Below are 18,923 nucleotides of genomic sequence, written 5' to 3'. Positions count from 1 at the left end.
GTTAATTTTGCAAAATTTTACAGACCTATTATAAACATTTAACATATGATATAAAACATATAAATACGTAATAATATACACGATAGCGCGATAAACACGAATACGTGATATTGAAAAATTAAACGGAAATGACCGCCCATTTAGTTTTTTTTATTTTTATATTCGCACACTATAATATACCATTGAACCTCTCTCATTTTCTGTCGTCACCACCATTTCCATCTCCGGTGGCTGCTGTGGCATAGCGCCGTTCAGGTTCTCAGTAGTAACTCGCCGGTTCGGGTGAAATGTGTTCCACTGTTGCTGGTCGGCTCTACGAAACCGCTGCCGGATAACTCAATACAAGACGTACAGCACGTGAGCAGGTACAATATATCATTATTTTTCTTTTATTTATAACTTGGATATCACTTGATTAAACGTCTTATCGCTTGTTGGTTTTTTAATTGTGTGATTTGATAATTTTTTTTTACCTGCTTGTTTTGTTTATAAAATATAATTATAACTAGAACACTAATCTCGTCTAGAAGAATCGCTTGATATTTATGATACGCATTTAATTTTACAAGATTTATATATGCAGATACACTGCACGATGGACAATCCCCGTTAAATTGTTTAAAATGGTTAAAATTCTCACCAATTTAATTTTGATTTTAAAGATCATTAAACACCATCTACTAGAGTTGTATTAATCTAATAGTATAGTTACCTAGGTTTTTTATGCAGGTACTATATACCGTATGCACCTACTTTGCGTCTTGGTCTTATGTACATGGAAATCGAAAGCGAAGTTCGTAGATATAGGATTAAATCTTTTATAGAACTTCATAATCGTTTTAACATTAGATAAGCAGTGAGAGTTTAAGTTAAATAATGAATACAATAAAACTAAAGCATTACATTGCATTCGTGTTATGTTTTATTCATTAAAGCTTTTAAAAATAATGCTAATTCAAGTATAATTTTATTATTAGACTATAACGATTTTATGAAAGAAAAAATTCATTAATTTTTTGTAGGAATTTTATCTGGAATTAATCTACTATTTATCGTGTATAAATGAAATAAATCATTAAAAATATATATTTTTAACTTTCATTTATTCAATTAATTTTTTTTTTCACATTACACAATTTTTATTAAACAAAAACAAACAACAATTATTATGATAAATATACTTATTATAACTTAAAATTCTAATAAATAATTGTTTATTTTTTTTCGATTTGAATTACTTACACGTTTAATACATCATATCATATAAAAAACCACAAAGTACAATATATTATTTTACCGTTAATAATGTGTATTCCAAACTCTCGTATAAAATATTAAATTTTCTTACAAGAATAAACATTTAGAGTAATATAATTTTTAGGCACAATAATGTTTTTTAAGATTGAGCCATCCATCAATGGTACGATGTTTATATAATGATGATATTTGACTATTATTATTTAGAACCGATAGAAGACAAATAAAAAAAAAATGTGGGGATTAATAAGCAAAATGACGAGTTTGAATTGAAAATAGGATGGAATAATTTATAGTAACCTATATATTAAAGTGTTTTGAATATTATACAGTAAAAACCGTTACGTTAGATAATTTTATTCAAATATGCATATGATATTATATAGATGAAAATGTTGTGGACACTGACATTTTTTGTTTTCCGCCACAATGGTACACATTTAGGAATCATGCGTTGGTGACACATTTAAATGGTTTGCAAATAATTAACCGGCGTTTTGGCTGAATAATATACTATTTTATTGTGTTTCAATGTATGTACCGCTTAATTATCTTTTAAACAACAGAACCGGTGTCAGATATATAATATTATGTTAATTTCGATCACTGCGCACAAAGGGTGTATTTAACACTATTCCGATCGATTACGGTGTATGGATTTTGATAATGATCGAGGTTCTTTGCATATTTTCCGGCTGTGAATAATAATAATAATACGCATAATTAATTATATAGTGGCGAATGTCGACGGAAATTATCTAACTCTATTTAATTAACACACTTTATATTATTAGCAGTCAAATTGTCTACTAGTGCTAGTAGTTTTTTATATTTCTTTTTATATCCACTTATTTAATCTTTAGTAATTTCACAGTAATTTTTAATACATAGAATTTGGGAGTAATTTATATAATTATTGTTATTTTGTTTTTAAACTAAAATAAATACATTTAGTCATTAAGAGTTTAATATTGCACCTATTAATGGTATTTAATGTTAAATGACAATTACGATTTTTACCAAATATAAAAGTATTTAAATTCTAATTTTAATTGTGTCAATAAAATAAATTTAAAAATGATTTCAACAATACACATGTGAATACGAATTCGGTTTTTAACTATTCGGTTATAATTCAACTGCGATTTAGATAAATATTGTAAAACCACATAGTATTTTGTATTCATTAATAAATAGCTGCACAAGTATAAGTTTACAAGATTTGTAAAATAAACATTTTTTACAATATATTATAATAAATAACAAAATTAAAATACAAAATACGTATTATTGAAATAATATAGTGTATTACGAATTACGATGTTGTTATAAGCAATAATCATGTAGAGTTCAAAATTGATTGTATTTCTTTGTAATGGAAATAAAATAAGTATCGCGTATGGCTATTTTCATATTTTGTTTTGTATCTCACAAAAATGAGTACAGTTGATGAATTTAAGAATTTTCAACAATTATTGATAAAAATATGTATTCGTGCATAATATGATATTATACTATGTTATACTCAAATAATATATACATAGTATTTTTGCCAGACTATTTTCCTATAATTTGATCTGTTTATATAGCTTTTATTTTTTGTAATTGTAATTGCATGTGATTGCGTGCATAGGTACAGCAAACCTTATAAGCACAAAATATTCCAAACTTTAATAATAACCATATCGAATAAAATTACTAATTAGTTCATCCGTTTTACAAAAATAAAATAAAATTGACCATTATATTATCGTGTAATTTGAAATTCATTATTACGATATGGCTAAGTAGTGCTTTGTTGATCAGTAAAATTGGACAGATTTAATGTGTCATAATAAATTATACGATATTATAATTATAGACTATAGTAAATATTTTCCACAGTATTTGGGTTTTCATGTATATAGTTGACAACATAGTCAATGAAAATGACATGTTCAGATACTGAATATTGAGACTGTGTGGTTATCGCCAGAGAAATTGTCTAATCGTTTTATTTAAAATATATTTTTGGAAATCGTCGATTAAAAGAATAAAACACTTTCTATACTGCTTTCTGTGTTTGTTATTTGTTGAAATTCTTCTTGATTTTTGTCAAACTTAAAAAAAAGTATTATAAAATCAAAATTAAATAGTGATTTATATTCTCCACGATCAGGTCGTTAACTCATCCAGTGGATCTGCCTTATAAATCATCATTAATTCACCGGTGTACAACACAGTATTATTTTAATTCAATTTACATATATTTTTTGGGCGAGTTATTTAAACGTGTTTGGCTCAACTCGTTGGCACGACCAACGGTTGTCGATTTCATTGTCGTGTTGAACCTGCAGTAGACGACATGCAAATATATACGTACTTATCATAAAATGGCATCGGATTTTCTCTGGTGGGTGTTGTCAGCGTAACTTTATACCCATGGAAGGTCAACGATCTCCGTCCTCGACCTCGTGTGCATAAACTTACTATACAACTAAACACTGTAGTGTATACTAAATCACAGGTTTAACCGCTTTTATTTATTTATTTATTAATGTTTCGCGTTGCGAGACACAACTGATAAGCACCGACAACGATGTGGTCCCCCGGCTAGTCGTTTAAATCTCTCGAGGTTCTGTGGGTAGGGCGCAGCCATAAAATAATATTATACACATCGCGTGTCAACGATCATATAAATTTGTGACGTAGCGGTGTATGTGTGTGACGGATGGATGGGCTACCGATGAAATGGCGGTTACGGTCACCCGACTACCCGAGGACAACCGAGGTTAATAATTTGATGTGTCTATACCTATACGAGATTTCAGGTGAACGACTTTACAGGAATCGAGTTCAAAAAATATATTAAAATAATTCATTATTAATTTATTCATATACATTGCTGTTTTATTATATATATATATATTCGTTTGTTTCTTACCCGTTTGATACAACACAAGTTCCTCGTGACGCAATTCGTACTGTATAATAATATGGTGAAGTTCGGGGGGCCGCGGGTTATGACTCGATTAGATTAGGTTAGGCGAGTTTACTCAACAACAGTTTACGTGCTATTGGGAGCAACATTATAATATTATACCGACTGTAAACGCAATGTACTTATATTGTCTATTTATTATTCATTCATAACTGTAATTTCATTGAAAACAATAATACACGAAATCGCCATAAATGTCATCGCCTTCGGGAATAGTATAGTTCAATAATATTACGCCAATAAATAATAGTATAGCCTATACTTACCTATTGGTTAAACTGTACGATGGTAATAATATGTTATATTTTTTTAAATATTATATAACTAAATTTATTTTTAATACAAGTTAACATTATATTTCATTATTTAGATCATCATCAGTATTTGTTAAAAAATGTATGTAATATAAATTAGAAATATACATTTGTAATGATGCTTATAAATAAGTGTAATTTCATGTATTTAGGCTCAGTACACGGAAGTAATTTAATGGCGCAAGTATGGATAGTTTGTTTATCATTAATACACTTAATTAAATATTTTATTGTAGATTAAGTAAATTAGCGTAGGTCATTTTTAAGTAGAAGTATTATACCAACAAATTCTTTTGTGTTTTATGTGATCGTATCACAATAGCTCGAGTATCAAAAATAATTAAATGTTCATGGTTAGTGGGCTGAAGCTTAAAACTGTCTGATCCGTCGTGCGTAGGTACTAGGTAGTCGTTATACTGTAATTTTTTATACCATTTTGTGACTGAGCTGTAATATTTTTCCGATTTATTGTATAAGCATAAATAACATTCATTTTTACGTGAGTTCACCATTGTTTTATTCAAAGTATCAAATAATAATTCAACGTTCTTTAATTTAATGTCAACTAGAAGGATGTAGGAACTCTGATATTTGCGTGACCGATTATTAATCAAGATAGTATTACGTTAAATAAGTTTACGTATTCATAATAAAAATTACTCACTTAAAGTTTTTACGACATAAACTCAAAAAATGTATTATGCGTATATTCATAGCGTACGAAACGTCTTAAAAAAGAAAATCACGTTTAACGATCGAACGCAATAATTTTACAATGCGGTTAGCAGTTTCGTGTTTTACAGGTGGGCGTCTACTCCAAAAATTAGGGTTTTCATTGATTTCATCACTTCCAGCAGTGTTTTTTGAATGCGGTGAAACATCTGTCGATATCGTTCCTAGATTATTTTAATTAAAATTTCCATTTTAGTACGCCACCACAACCGCTGAGTACTTTGCGGACCGTTCAACGTAACTCGATACAATATTTCTTATAAACTAAATTATTATAATATATACAAAACCGTGTCAATACATACGATCATACTGAATAATATTATTATTAGAGCTACAGAAAACTGACAATATTATACGCAGAACGTTATATGATAATTTTATCTTGAAGAGTCTAAACGTTAAATTATCTATGTGTAGAATATAGGTATCTCAGATACTAATATATGTAGTCGAATTATTTTGCAAAGAACATAATACAGGCAGTTTACTGTTTACAATAGATGATAATATTATAATCCCTCCCCACAAACTAAGACTTTCGTATTATACACTAATAATAATAATAATAATAGAATATTAAAAACGAAGAAATAAAACATTCTGATGAGAGATTCGTGTTCGCACTTATACCCATGTGTACCTTAAACGCGGAGAAAGTATATATCTATAAGCTTGCGGGCTACCGTTCGCCCGCATACATACGCGTGAAATACTAAACGATACCATCACGATAGATATTGTCATATCTCATATTATGAACGAAACGACCTGTCGTTACTGCCGACGAAAAAATTTTTCCTAACATATATAATATTGAAATCGGTCAAAAATATTTCGTTTTGAAAGTACGCAGTTCTAACGAAAAATGTGATAAGTGATAACTGTCTGGTACGGTACGCAGTATTAAGTATCGAGATTTTCGATTTCACTCCCCTCTCTTCTGCCAAGAACCACACTTGCAACGTATTGCTGGGCATCTATACCATGCCAGTTATCCATCCTTAAAACATTTTAAGCCTTTGATCTCTTTGAAGTACTTCTAAGAAAATCTTCACCAATCGTTGAAATTATTCTAATGAAAATTATTCAAAGTTAAGTTGAATTTAAAATAAATACACAATCATTTTAAGATAATTATTTTGAACACATCTAAGTCAATTCTAAAATATAAACATTTATGACATTGAATCGAGTTTCGTGAAAAAATTTGGATTTTTTTTATTATTATTATTATTTGTTTTTTAATTCATATTATTATCTTCTATAGTCTATATGCGATAAAACTATTCGGTCTCGGTCATAACAATATTCGTACGCGAAACTCCACCGCGGCCTATCACACGCCGTTGGCTGAGCTGTGCGAATATATTTCGTCTGAAACAATATTATGGTTGTCCGAGACGTGCGTGCGTACGTCATATCATTAAGCATTGTAATGTGTATCGCCGACGTTCATCTCGATGTGTGACGGTCACGAATATCGTGAGCGGTACAGCCGCGGCGGGAGAGCGAAATCGTATACGCGTCGTGTAGTTACAAAAAAAAAAACATACGCACGTAAAGGTACGTCATAAGTATTGTGAGTAAATATATAAACATATATAATTGTAATGATATGTAAGTGTATCTATCACTTTATTTATATGTCGTGAAACTAGAAATTACCGCCTGATCGTTATCGTCCGTTGCTGTGACAAGTATAACAATTATAATATTACATTATTGTACTGCACTGCCGATTTGAGCCCGAAAAGATTAGGAAAAATTAAACAAATATATTATAATATAAACGTTAATGAAAAAAAAAACAAAATGTTTCACAACTCGTGTTATCTGATGAAACTCGGGTGAAAATCGGGAAACCGACCACCGCCGTATATAATGCATCGGAATCGCTATATTATATTTATGTACTATATTATATCGTGTTAAGGTAAATTACAAAATATAATAATTATATGTAATTTACCGGTAAACATCGTGAACTTCCATTTATAATATTTACACGAGAAGCTGTTTACGTTAATTACCGGAAATTTACGATGAGAAACTGTGCAAATTATGGTGGTTATTAATGTATCGATAATATTTGTATAAATATTTTCACATGTTCAAAACTCGAGACGTTTCAAATTGAAAAATCTGCCTAAAGAACGACGAGCACATTTATTATTTTGAAAATATTTCTCATATAAGTACTATATTAGACTTTTCGCGTTAAAACGTATTCTATAATAGATACGTAGAAATAAACGTGCCGTGCAAGCCGTTATTAGCATGTAAAACGTAAAAACGCAAGAGCCTTTATAATAGTCGAACAGGTATTTGAATAAATGTTTTCACATAAGACATCTAATTAACCGGTATACATTGAATATTTTCGGAATTACAAGCAGTTGAACGTAATATTTTAATATAATAGCACATAAGACCATTGAAAACTTCATATTATTATGACCACTAAAGTATTATGCATGTCATGACTGACAAAATGTATCGTCGTCTGACTTCCTATACGACATCGTGTATAACTTATATGGGGGTAGTGAATAGTGGGTACCACGTCATCATCTTCATCATCGTTACGACTGTCATCGGGGACACGTGCAATATTTATGGCGTTTTGTATTTTTTGTAATTTCTCCCGAGCAACTCGAATCTGCCAGAATTGGACCTTGATTGATATTATTCAAATTATACGCTGTTGGCGGAAAAGCCGCAAAATTACACGTTGGGCGCCGCCAAAAACCTTGATGTGAAATCGGATTAAAAGTAAAACGGTTAAGTTGAGCAATACAATATTTATAATAATATACAATCGTGTACTACATGACCCTATTTCGGCCCTTATATTTCGATGTATTATAAATAATGTGTACAATAATAACATGTAGTCCCGTATACTAAAGATACGGTTTTGTTCGAAAAAAAAATATATAAAAAAAACCCCGTTACCGCCGTGTTCTACGCAGATGACGTGACCGTGTAATGTCCAGTCAATAATTATTATTATTGCTTGGTTGAAGATGATGCCGCACGATTTTTAAGTCAAAATAGTATGCAAAAAAAAGATATTGAACGGCTATTATTATCACTATTATTTCAACATTTGTTTGAGTTTTTTTTTTTATCGGACTATTATAAATTCGTACTGTCGATCGTTCTGCAATTTCGTCCCTCCCCTGAGGCATACTAAGGCAAGTTCCTAGTGAACATTAACTTAATAATTAATGTTTCGATAATAACCAAACAATAATTATACTCATTTCTACAGCAACAGACAAAAATAGGAGTTAATGTCAAATCGCCTTAATTAACTTACGTTTTTAATCGTTTTTATCTTGGCACAAAATCTGTAATTTCTAAACACATACAATTATACAAACTTATCGAACTTATCGTAAGACATCGAAATGTTTTTATTTTTTTATTTATTTAATCTGTTTTATTCTACCCAGGTGACTATATTTTATATATGGTGTAACTGGCAGGTATCGCCTTCTGCGCATGATTTATGCTGTATTCTTAAATGTCAACCACACGGATGTTAATTATTTTTTAAGTAAAACTTTTTAAATTATAATCGCGTCATGGAACAATTCCTATTATGTGATTTTGCGTGTAGCCGACACTTGTTGCGCGTTCAACAGAAATATTCTCATCCAATTAGTTTTAATTATCTTTACAAAAATATTATTATATTATCGTCTATATCTTCCGTTACACACAATTACCTAAGCACTAAAACTTTAATGTTTTGCCGTAAAAGTATTATGCATGGTCTGTGTGTGAGTGTATTTTTTTTCCAAAATAATATAATTGAATAGCATTGCACTATAATAATTATGTTGCACAGTATAAATTAAAGAGTTTTGTACATTTTTTCTAATCGTTAATTGAGTATGATATAGGTAGTTGTGTATGTTAGTATGGTGATATTTAATTCGTCGTTTGCAAGTCGTTTAATTAAGACACACTCGATTAGTTTTATTAAAGGTAAACTTTTCCGTTAAAAATACATTTATCTTTATATTTCCATAATATAGGTATAAATATATTTTAATGGAATTATAAATGTTTTTTTTTATCTCATTCAGTCGATCGCTTACCAAATGGAATATGATAAAATAAATCCTTGGTCTAAGACTTCTACAACTGAAAGTGGTATTTTTTTTTAGTTAAGAATACATTAATACTATGGTCGCCTGCTATAATTTGTATCATAAAATTGTATATAGTAGGTATAATAGTAGTCGTAGCTCAACAACTAACTCCTCCGTAAAACATTTGTGTCGGTATTGAAATTAATCGATTTTGTGGTTAATAAAAAATATATAATACTGACACATTTTGACATGTTGTATTGTTTCGTAGGTAGTTGAGTTTTTTTGCACAACAAATATCAGAAATAAAACTGCGTAGTTTTGATTTAAAGTGTTTATGTAATGTTATACAATTCTCAAATGATTATTGGACGACTCCCACGAAAAAAAATAAAATTACACATTTTGGTTTGTGGCAGTATATATATAACTATTAGCTTTTTGTTTAATTGGATCCAATTTAAATAATAGTCATGCTACTTTAATCACGTGACAAATAATTTATATTTGTCTTAAAACTAAAAGCTTATACACAAAATCAAATGTGACAGTTTTATTCTTTGAGTAATTTCGAATATATTGCTTAAACTAACATTATAATCTCATTCTCTGTGTTCTGATGATTGAGATTTTTAAAAACTCAAGTAGTTATAATAATTGTTCTAAATTAAAATACTAATCATTAATTAGGAGCATACCTATATAATTTTAAAATTACATTTTTTCTAAATTATTAATAAAAATCTTATGTACTACCAAGGATGCAAAATCTTAAATTGTGACTAGTGTATTTTTTGTATAAATATTAATTATTTATTGATAACTACTAGAGTATAATAGTTTTTATTTGTCTTTAGTATTTATTTTTTGTTTTTTCCGTTAAGATTATGACTATATTATATTTTATATGTATACATTTGTGAGTTTGTAACTATCAAAATATTTTAGAATTTAATTTCGCAACAAACCAAAATAATATAATTAGTTATTATAATTAACCGTTTATAATACGACGCGTTGTCGAAAAAAATGTATTTAATTCTGTTCGCTACGTACAGATTGATGCCATCTTTTCAAGAAACGTAGATTCGTAGATACCTTGTGGTTTTATAATACTATACAAATGCAGATGCAAACTAGCGTGTTTTAAACTAGATGATAGTACAACCTTGTACTTATACGATAGGCGTATTATTTGTACCCAAATGGGTATTATTAAACCAACGGATAATAATTTTATTTTTACATTAACAACACTCGGAACGGTGAAATGGTGCTCTGATGCAGTGTCTATATTTCATAAATCACAACGCTGTTCGAATAGTAGTCGGTATTATTTTTACGTCTTAGGTCGAGCGACCTCCGATAATTTGTGTTATGAAATTGCAACCAAAAGTATTATTATTATTATTACAATAATATTTTAAGTAATATAATGACGCTTATAATATACTGCATGCGTTTATTGTGACCTCGAAGGGACCAGGAATAATTGTCGTATTATAACTGCTGACATGTTGCCTATGACACGATACGTCATAATGGTAGCTGATATCAACGTACATAATAATCTGTATTGCATTTTCACCGCAGACGTACAATTTTAGTGATTATTAGCGGTCAGTCATACGATCATAATGCGTAGACATTGAGTGTGAGTTACGCTTAATGTGACCACTGGTTCAACACAGTTAACAATTTATTAGAATCGGAAACTATATTTAATAGCTATAACTGTTTTTCCTTAATTTTTCCTATGTTTTACTCGGAAAGTCGGCATTTTTAAAAATACTGGGAATTTTTAATTTTGAGTTTTGACACACCCCCCCCCTACACGATAACCGCATTATCAATTAGATCGATCAAGTTGGATACTAAAAACCATCTAAAAGATTAAAATAAAATATTTACGGATTTAAAAGGTGATTACAATCAGAAAAAATATATATTATTATAAATTCAATACATCCATCGCTCCGGCAAGAATCTAAAAGCTATAACGATTTACAATTTCAATTGTGCGAAACTAAACATATTGTTTTTTAATTCACTTCGGTGTGATGTTTTTGATCAAAAATAAGGAAAAAAAAAACAAAAAATTACGAATTATATATTTTATTATCGTGTTTGGTTTAATTGTATCCCATGTACCGAGTTAAGATTCGTTTTATTTTCCTTAAATAAGGTTCAAACTTTAATAACACGTTTCAATCGTTTTATACGTAAATACATCTATAATAATCGTGTTAATATAATATAGTTCAATTACTTTTTCTTGTTTATTTATAGCATCAATTTGTGCGGAACACAGGTAACTAGGTAATATAATTTAATAATCGGTTTACAGATTAATGAAAAACCGAAACAAATCGTTTTGTATTTTAAATGTCCTGTAAAATGATTGTTTTGGTTGTGTTACGACAATTTTACAATTATTTTTTACATTGATAATTTGCAGACCAAGCTATATTAAGTGCCTCGTTTGTATTCGCCATGATTCACGTGTGTCGCACTATATTGTTATCATGATACAATAGTGATTTATTATTGGCGTAGGCGTACCTTTATGTATATTATGCTGAATAGTTATTGAAGTACAGTAAATAGTAGTCGAGATGTTTTCACTAGCAATTGATTGTTTTCTTCGATGCGTTTTCTATTTTCGCTAGCCGAACACGACCCGATGACGATACTAGACAATGTGGTTGACTGCGCGAAAAAACACACAACAAACAAACGAGACAAAACGCCAATTGTATAATAATCACAATAAGTATGTACTGTTATTATATAATTCGCGGCAATATTCAGAGGATAATATTGAGTGTTTTCGAAAGGATATTCTTCGAGATATGCTTAGGACGACATTCGAAATTCACTAGTGGTAATAACTACAAGGATAGCATTCGGTATTTCATATATTATTTTTTTTATGATTCATGACTTTTATGTAGTAATAATATAAAATTCGTGGGCTCAGAAACAAGAGATCAAAATATAAATGTGTTCTGTAGAAGTAAAGCTATAGCTGTGTACTTGAAAATTTGAAAAATTGTTCGAAATTTGTTCTTATAAATATATTCTTTTAACCTAAAAATTCAATGTTCAAAACAAAAAAAAAAAAAAATAATAATAATATTATAAGACTATCAATTATAGAGTCATTTATTTCGTTGTTGAATGAATAATTATTTACTATTATACGATTACAAAATTAATAATGCAATATTGAACTATTCCGTTATCTTATCGTTATTTTATTTTATCACGAATATAGAATATATTGGTTTTAAATCTATGGACCTATGGTTAAGAACTGAATGGTTCTATTAAAATAGGTTACTAACAAATAACACATTTGTAAATAGTTGTATTAATATAGAACTGCTTAGTTCTGAACATTAAACTAGTAGACGAATCATTGTTTATGAACTTAAACTATAGAAAATTGAATAGGTACGTAACTTATAAGAATGTTATATTATGTTTAAAAAACGAATTTTCATAAATAAAATCAATTTAGAACCTTTTTGGTGCCGAGCTCGTTATAAATGTTGTTGGTTGAATGTTGTGTCGCGTATTTTCTAGCTCGTAAACTCGGACTCTCCATACACTGTAAAAACGCAATCTGCTTAACAAGCGCGAAACACTATACTATTATTATATTATAAAACGTGTTGTCATCTCTGCAGACGTTTAGCGCTATGAACTCACCGTGACAAGGATCATAGATCGCCTCGCCGCATAACCTATATTATATTATTATGGATTGGACGACACCCCACTGCGCAATGTGTACATTTACCCACCTACAAATTGGCTTATCAAATATCAAAAAATAATAAAAAAAACCTAACCCACAAGTGATTTTACATTTTTGAATCTTCGTAATTCGGTGCCGAATAGGGAATTGAGTTATGAGTATAATGAACTGTGGAAAGTCTAAGACTATAACGAATACGTATACTACTTCTGTTGTCCGAAATAATCTAAACTACTTCATAAACACATCATACCGTAAAATCAAAAATGACAAATACATTTTTATTGGTTTTTTAGACGTGGACACTACCTACATGGCTATATTACGTCTTAACGTCCTACCTGCAATAGTTGTAATCGTGTGAAGACGTATTGTTATACGATTTCAAATCGTTTTAAACTTTGAGTATTATACATTTATACTACAGATGAATCCGAGTACTATATTATTATCAAACTATAGATCTTATTAGATAAGTGTAATTTTCTTCGCAGTTAATTTGCTTATTGAACTACAGATTTCGTTAAAATTACGTTCAACAACATGACTATAGGTTCACAATTATACATAATGTAAAACATGTTTAAAAAAAAAAACATAATAATATTGTAATTATTAATAATTATTTATTAGTATTTTAAGTGTAATGATTAATGATAATATAGTAAAATATTGTATTTAGAAGAAAAACCATCATTTTACATTAATTATTAACAAAACAGGCTTGTGTTCTTCATTATAATATTATAATTGAACAAAAAACATTTGATCTATATAGAGCTTCAATTTTAAAATATTTAGCACCGACATTGTAAAATGAGTATCGAATGACTTTTTCCAGTTAATTGGGTCCTTGGAAAAAAGCTTGTGTAGCTAAATCGAGTCCCAAGAAAAACAAATACTATATTTTTTAATATCTATTAATTTTTATTAGAAGTTAAACCAACAATAGGTATATTTTATAATTGAATTATGTAAATTGTTAATTAAAAAAATTAACTGTTAGTATTATAGTTGGATCAAAATTAAATATACTGATTAAGATAAGTTTCGCTTATACTTTTCCATTAATAAAATGATTTATATGTAAATATGTTTGTATATATAATAATCGAAGGTAGGACTCAACTTATCTATTAATTTTTTCCACACGATTCGATTTATCACTTTTAAAATGTACACAAATATTATTGAAGACCCAATTTACCTGGCCAAATTTCGTAGCATTCAATAAAGTGACATATTTAAGCGCAAAATTTAAATCGTCTCGGTTACCGTCATATCGATACGATTCGTGCTTAAAATCTTTATTTATCGAGTATGACTGCCGTCGAATAGGATAAATGGAGTAGTACGGAAAACCGTTGGTAAATAGACAATGGATATATAAGAAACAATTTCTCCATTCGGGTGACGGTTTTTTTTTTAACTGTCGCCAAAGGTCGTATACTTCCTAACTGGCATTACGCCAATGTCTTATTATTATTATAGTATTGTCTCCTATAAATGGTTACATCTACTACGATAATATGGATAGGTAAAGCAATTGGTGTGCACTGATATATATGACATATGTGTATAGAATAATAATACAAATCTACAATATTAATCTTATGACTGTTTATTTAAACGAAACTGTTTGTATTATATATATAGTATATTTACTCGTGTGTAGAGAAAACAATGAAGTAGCAACTCTTTCGTTTCCATTATTATTTTATTACTTTTCCCATTGTAATGGAACATATGTATTATAATATTATCTAGATAACGTGATGAATATTTTGCAGTGTTCCCTTCTTGTATTTGCATTATATTTAAAAAATAAGTTTTCACATCCATGTGTATTAACTTTAGGGCATAATTTTTTTAGAAAAAATAATGTTACGTCTACAATATTTTAATTGTGTTTCTTGTATAACCAAAGGAAATATTATTTTTTGATTGATTAGATGGTTAATCGGAGGTTAACATATTATATATGGTTCAACATCGACCGCATATTATACTGCTATAAAGTGTCTACACACGTTTCGCACATTAAACAGTAATAAAGTAGTTAATTATTTCTCCTGTAAGGAATTTATCGATTACTGTTAAAAAAAAAAAGAAAATTAAACAAATAAAAATTTTTTTGAATTATAGTAAAATGTTCACGTTATATTGTGGTCTGTGGGTCACTGAAAAAACGTGTTTACTGATTTAACATTTTGAGAAGATACGTCTTGAAACAATTTAATATACTAGCTATAAACTTTCATTAAACACATAATGTCATCCATAAAAGTGATTGTATTTTTTTAAGTTCAACGGGTTTTTTTCAATACAGTTTTAAATTTAAGAATGTGTTTCGCATATATTATACACAGGTTTTTAAAATGTCATGCATTTGAAATTTAAATATATCTAACCATATTTAACCATAATTTCTATCAATAAATTGGTAATTGGTTATTTGGACTTATTTACTGTTCGTATAATATAGGTGCTATACATTACATAATATTATTATTATTATCATTTTACATAAGAATATAATGAAATTAAATAATTTTTTGAGAAATGAAATGATATTATTACTAAGAAAAAATATATATATACCAATGCACAACTGGTGAATAATTGAACTTGGCTTACTAGTCGAAATACCAAATGGTATTTACCAAAACGGCCTGTATTGTGTGTATGTGAAATAATCCATTGGCAATCGAGAAGACTATTATTATCGCGCGGGTCGATGAGTAACATCAAACGCGGCCGATTGGTCACGGTACGTGAGTCGCTATGTGTACGAGGGCTTCGTGCAAGAAGTCGCCAGAGACCATCATCATCATCATCATCATAAAATGCATTTCATTGAACAATAGCAAGGAACAGTTTCCCACGAAGTCGCGACGCGCCAGGAAGTTAAGAAGACGCTCACGAAGCGCCGTGTTCGTGTCCGCACGCGTCCACCACGTATAATATATTAATATATATATGTATATTATAAATTAAACTATATACAGCCAGAAGACCAGTACATCCCCAATAAAATCGCATTCCGTTTACGAAATGGGTTTTCATTGTCGACGACGAAGAAATTGAATGAAACGATGACATCATTTACCGGTCATCGTCGGGGTCGTGTAAACCTGACAGACAATCTGGATTATAAATGATAGTAGGTCGATTAACTTATTGGTAAACACTCGTTACCTACTTTGGAAAAGTGTTTAAGTTATTTGAGATTATTTTTTTTACACAATTTACATTTATAACTTAACAACATATACGAGTATAGGTACCTACTTGAAAAAATTACTTTTTTTCTTTTTATTTACATATTTCGATGTAAAAAAAAATTGTTCTAAGCATTTAAATATTATTCACAAATCGAATTTAGAATGAATTTTAATCAGACTTTAAATTTTGACATGTTAAAATCATGAAAATTTGTATTTTTTCAAGTTTTTAATATCTAAAGCTTGAAAGATGTTGAAAAATATTTATAATATACTATATTAACTTATAATAAATAAAAACAATTACTAATATTATAATAATTAATATATGTGTACTATGTATAAATTTACGATTTATAAAGCTAACTTTACCTAAAAAAAACAATACACACATATTGAGCCTAAGACAAATCGAATGCGACGATGTTCCACAATTCGGGGCGTTAAAGTCACCATACTTTACGATCCGGGAAGACCTATTCCGTATTCGACCAATATTCTAGTGCTCATCCTCCAAGACACTATTTTATACTGTTTAGTATTTTGTTTTTTTTTATTATTTTTTCTTGTACGGAGTTTCTAAAAAGATTTAATAGTAATGCGTATGCCACAGTCGGCTCGAAATCACGGACTCTATAATATTGAGTTGTAGTTTAATGTCAGCCACCATTTCAATCTATAAAGGTCTTCGTCATATATAATACATTATGTGGATAACTACGAACGAGCACTGTCTAGGTCGATGGTATTAATCTGTCTAATAAATAAATAAATAAATAATAATCAAAATCGCGTGTCGACCGTAATAAAAAACGTGCGATCAGTTCGTGACCGATTATCATTACTATACTGCTGCGTTCTTAACGGAATATTTTAGATTTAAAAAATTCTATTTAATAACATTAAAATATTATTCACGTGTGCAAAATAATATATGTACCTTACTAATGCTTCTAAGTGTTGGAATCGTGACGACAAGAATTGTATCAACTTTTACGATCGTACTCTCATTAAACATAAAGCTCGCATTAAACGATGACTTAATATTTAATATTGTATACGTATGCATTAATAGTATCGGTAGGTATATGAATTTATATTAATTAGCAATCATATTGTACATTGTACAATAATTTTTTTTTAAAACATTCAAATGCACTTAAGAACGTGGTTTTTACACTTCACATTTAAATGTTAAGACGGGCTCGCATACATGTATAGTTTTACGTTTGATAGTTAACAGATCAACAATAATTGCTCGGCTGTATGGTTGCTGAGACTAAGAGCGTCAAAAAAATACCATTAAAAGACTAATAGAACTATAGAAGTAATTATCAATATAATATTATGTATTATTCAAAAGCGATGAGTTATTTGTTTTCTATACTCTTATATTAGCCTGAAAGTTTTGGAAATGTGTCATTGTATTATGATAAATTTATTACCCATTCTGATTTTAATGATTCAAAACATCATAAATCTATAAAAGTGATTTAGTTACTTGGTATCCACTGATTCCAATACGAAATAATAATATACTAAATTTAACGATACAACAGATATTTTTTATTATTTGGCTTAGGTGTTTATTTATTGGTAAAAATATTTTTAAGGACTTTAATCATAATTATATACATTTAAATAACTCAATAATTACTCTTTTGATTTTTTAATAAATTGGTATGTCAACATTTTTAGAAAAAATATTTAATAAATAATTAACAGTAGAAAAAGGGGGTCCATTTGATTCAATAAATTCATTATTAAAGATTATAGAGACGAAAATGCATGGTGAATCATTCTATACATCGTTCGTGAAATATTGTTATACAATATTAATAATAATAACAATAATATAAGGTTATAGTCAAGCGAAAAGGTTTTGCCGACCAGAACGACTGAAGTTTGTGTTTCGCTCCGGAAACGGCGGTCGCTTGAGTCGAATAATAAATAATAATAATATTATTATGATTTCCTATCATACGGTTTGTAGACATATTATTATAAATGAGTTGTTCGCATAATACTTTGGAATGCATAATATTATTATATTATATGGTCGTATAAAACGCATCTATACGCTCAAACGCCCTTCTAGGGAAAGTGTACGATATAAATTTAATTATCATCGTACTTAGCGATTATTTTTAAAGATAAGAACACGAGCACAAAGTCTGTGTATTAAATCTACGAGTTTACCTATAGTCCTATAGTCTATATTAGAAAGAAATTGGTATATTGTCATGAAATTCCGAAATCGTAATTATAAATTAGTTTAGTTGACAAAACTCAAAAAAGCAAACTGTTTTTTAACATTTTGTGTACTGATACATCTATTGAGCCAAAACTGGAACGTGAAAACTATTGAGACTACTAATTTTATTCCCAATTTTTATTTTAATTTTATATATTTAAATATTTTTACATATGTTATGCTATTTAACAAATGTCATTTGGTGAAACAAACTTCTTATTTTCAAATAAGAACCGACTAACTTTTTTTTATTGTAAATGGTTACATAAGAAGATCATTTTACTAACAATTAT

The 18,923-nt window shown here is 28.9% G+C and overlaps 1 protein-coding gene across 2 annotated transcripts in view; it reads left to right on the top strand.

The window, feature by feature from the left end:
- The first annotated feature begins 210 nt into the window (after window positions 1–210).
- The window catches only part of LOC114129771 (glucose dehydrogenase [FAD, quinone]), a 43,581-nt gene continuing 24,868 nt past the window's right edge, over window positions 211–18,923 (top strand). For both annotated transcript variants that reach the window (XM_027994600.2, XM_027994599.2), the window contains exon 1: window positions 211–365. The gene's annotated coding sequence lies outside the window, so the exon portion shown is untranslated. The remainder of the gene's footprint in view (window positions 366–18,923) is intronic.

The sequence above is a fragment of the Aphis gossypii genome, chromosome 2 (genome assembly GCF_020184175.1).
Source record: "Aphis gossypii isolate Hap1 chromosome 2, ASM2018417v2, whole genome shotgun sequence".
Lineage (NCBI taxonomy): Eukaryota > Metazoa > Arthropoda > Insecta > Hemiptera > Aphididae > Aphis > Aphis gossypii.
Note: the sequence above shows the minus strand (reverse complement) of the source record. Positions and strands in the feature narration are given on the sequence as shown.